Consider the following 3,847-nt stretch of genomic DNA (forward strand, 5'->3'; position numbering starts at 1 on the left):
GCAAAGTTTGCTCCTTCCCCCGCTCCTCCCCCAGCCCGCTGGAGCTCATTGGGAAAAGAAAAAGCCAAGGGGAAGGAGGAAGAGTTGGATGGGCACCAGATGGGACGGGCACTCCGCGGCCCCCCTCTCTCCTTAAAGCGGCGCGGCCCGCGGGGCCCGGGGCGGCTGCTCGCACCGCGGTGGGGGTGGGGGGTGGTAGGGGAGGGGGGGGGGGGGGGGGGGGGAAGCGCAGCGGCGGAGCCGGAGCCGCCGCCCGGCGCGGTGGGGCGCGGAGAAGCGCGGTGCGGTGCGGTGCGGTGTCCGCCGGCGGCGCGTCTGCAGCCCGGGCGCCGCGCGAGGCTCCGCGCCTTTTCTACAGCCCCTCTGACATCACGTCCTGCCCCGCCGCCATTGGCTGCCGCCGCGCCCGGGCCCGCCGGCATGTGCTCGGGGCTGGGAGGCGCGGAGGGGCGCGGAGGGGCGCGGAGGGGCCGCGGCCCGCGCCGCCCGCTCGCCCCCCGCCGCCGCCGCGCAGCCCAGCCCAGCCCCCGGTGCCGCCCGAGCGGAGCCGCCGCCCGGGCCCCGCCGCGGCGCGGGGGCTGCGGGGCCCCGGGAGCGGCCCCCGCGGCGGGCAGGTTCGCGTTTGCCGCCTGGTGACGGCCGGCGACGTGTCGCGCCTCGGAGCGGCCGAGGGGCTGCCGGGGACGGCGCGGGAGAAGGAGGGGGTCAAAAGTTTGTTTACACTCCGAGATCGTGAGCCCCCGAACGTTTATTACTAAGGGAAGGCGCCCAGCAGCGCCCGCTGAGGGAAATACTCCCCGTCAGAACATACAAAACTTGTGTCATTCGAGTCCGTGAAGCCTTCTGCTGACTGAGGCCTCTCCCTTCTCTTATTTCCAAGCCGCGCGTAAGAAAACCAGGCCAGGAAGGTCTCTGAACTTGAGGAGAAGCTTCAGGAAGTCTCCAGAAAAGACAAAGAATATGCAGGGAAACTGTTGGTGATGTCTAAATATCTATCCGGAAGGTGGGCAGTAAGGAAGAGCTAATTAAAGATGTCAAATATCGCACTCCTAATTATATTAGAAAAGGTAGCGCAGCAGAAAGTAGGCCTGAATGCACATCTGAGATCAGGAGACTCACTGCTTAATCTGCGACGGCAAATTATTACATCACTGCACGTATTCCCGTTAGGCACCGGGTTCCGACACTGCGATTTGCCTCTTGCAGGTGCCGTGCAGTTAAGACTAGCTTTGCTAAAACTGGCGTTGCGCCGGTTATATCAAACTTTGCTTGCTTTGCGTGTTCCGTTCTTAGGATAATCTAGGCTTTTGATCATCTTTCTGTTGGGGTTGTCCAAGTGGTTTAAATACATTCGCATGTCACAGAGGGGCACAAAGCGTCTCTGGTAGAAACACAGACGGAAGAGCCACAGGACCCCTCGCGAAACCCTACAGAATGAAGTCAGTTGGGCTGCTGTGGGACCTATCCAAAGACTGTCCTACAATCAGACCTTGGAAACAACGGAAGTTCATGTTTTAATTCAGATTAGAGTTCTGCAGTAGAATTACTGGAGCTGTATGTGTCGATACAGGAATCTTTCCTTTCCTCCGTTACACTGCATGACATTTCAAATGCCGTCTGTGGTGGGAGACTTGCCTCCAGTAACAGAGATGTGGGATACTGCTCACCGGGCACCACGTACACCGCTGTGGCACACCCTTGTGTTATCTTCACTTAAGCAATTTGCCGTATGTATCCTTATTTATAGCTGCATGCTGTACCACCCTTAGATGTTTTAATACCAGTTTAATTCCCTATCCCATAATTGATTACATACGATTTGCAGTTAAGAAAGGTCACGGATTCATACACTCGGTCTGACATTGCTAATTATCAAAAAGATTTTATATATTTAAGGTAATTAAAATACAATACTTTATGTAACAGTACTGCCTAAGTGGTTGGAACCCATAATACCAATAGCACGTTAAAAAGGTATGGCATGACCTCCAGTTCACAGGCTATCTCTGATTATCTTCTTAATGGATGTACAAACACAAGGAGACATCCAACCCTTGCTACCAAAACACAAGGAGAGTAACAGAATGTAAACACAAAGCTGCTAATGTACACACTGACACATGAATGACATTTACATTGTTCAGAATAAAATCCAGGATATTCTTGAATAATGAGCAACAGAAAAATTGCTAGAGCAAAATAATCATGAGAATCAAACACGGACTCGCTTGAAATGAGAGTTTTTTCATTAAAAAAATGGTGCAGCTAATAATAAAGTCTTTTAACCTGTATTTTGTTATAGGTGACAGGTGAACAAATCACAGGTCTTGAGTTTCTCTACCCTGCCTCTCTTGGTAACGTCATCTCCAGTACCATCTGCTACCTACCAGACAAACAGACCAACCACATAATGAGGTACCAGCTTCCACCCAGCTACCGTGACTAAATCAGAACAAAAGATTCAACGCCTCCTTCAACAAAGGAACACAAGTCTAAGCTGTCTTTGCTAATTGCTGGGTTTCAGGTTGTCTGTTACAGATTTTAAGTGAGCTACAAACTTCCATCAAATACTTATAGCTCTTGGATAAAGGTACTAAGAATAAAAGATAAATGGAAGCAAAAGGTAAGAGAGAAGAGAAGAAAGCTTAGAAAATAAGTAACTACTTATGGTAATTTAAAGGCTGTGGAATAATATAAACATGAAAGACCAGGGGGCAGAGTGATTGATATCTCATATGTTTTCGATGCCCCTACGGTTATTAGACTGCAATATATGGGAACATACAATAAACTATGAATTAAAATGTAATTGTAGCTTCAGGCATCTTCTTCATTGTCTGCTGTGGTGTTATGTCTTCATGCACCGTGATTGACAAGGTGTAATTAATCATCTTACTCAGTTGTAAATATGGGCACCCTTCACAGTAGGCATCAGGAAGTGTGTACCAGCAAAAGAAGCAATAGTTGACGCTGATATACCATTAAATCAAAATCAGAACGCTTATATGTTCAGAAATGTGTGTTTGGTGTGATGCTGTTATCATTTATTTCTAAAATACTGTACCAACAGATTTACTTGATTTGCAAGTTAACTACAACATTAACTGGTTTTATTTATTTTGTCTCTTCTTCATTTTTATAGGCAATGATGTTGTTCTCCTAAAATGTGAGACAGTTTGCTTCTTGTCAGCGAGTGGAGCTCAGCTCAGCTCTTCATCTCCCCGAGTTGCCGGAGACAGACTAGCATGCTTCAGATGCAGTTGCTCTATGGACTGACTTGAAACGATCCAGGGAAATTATTACTCCATTCATATATCACTTCTTGCACTTCTCATATACCGAGTTAGACACTTCAGGTCATTTTAAAGTGAAAGAGAATAATGAAATAATCTGATTAAGAACCACTATTCAGTTTAAAAATAGGACATTTCTTGTCACAAAAGCTGTCCCCTAACTGTAAATGAACGTGGTTTTAAAGATTTTTTTCAGTATTCCAGGGCAAGAAGCATTTTATATTTGTTTCTTCTTCTAAATGATTGCTATCCTTATCCAGTTAGTGCAAAAATGGTGTATGAGTCACAGGAAATTTAAGTGGTTTGTCTCAGGAAAATTTGGTGGTATGCATTTTTTTGACGCACATAGAGCTGCTGAATGAATAATTGGCAACCTATTTAATGTCCTTTGCTTTAAAGCTGTCTAGTACATTTGCTGTTTAAAAAAATGTCTTTCAGAGCTGTTAAATATGTAACAAAAAGAGGTTGCTATCACCATTCTGACATGAACAAAGCCATACAGTGAGCTGCCTGAGGTACTTCCAGCATGGTATTAATTACAAACACAATAATAA

The sequence above is a fragment of the Athene noctua genome, chromosome 20 (assembly GCF_965140245.1).
Source record: "Athene noctua chromosome 20, bAthNoc1.hap1.1, whole genome shotgun sequence".
NCBI lineage: Eukaryota > Metazoa > Chordata > Aves > Strigiformes > Strigidae > Athene > Athene noctua.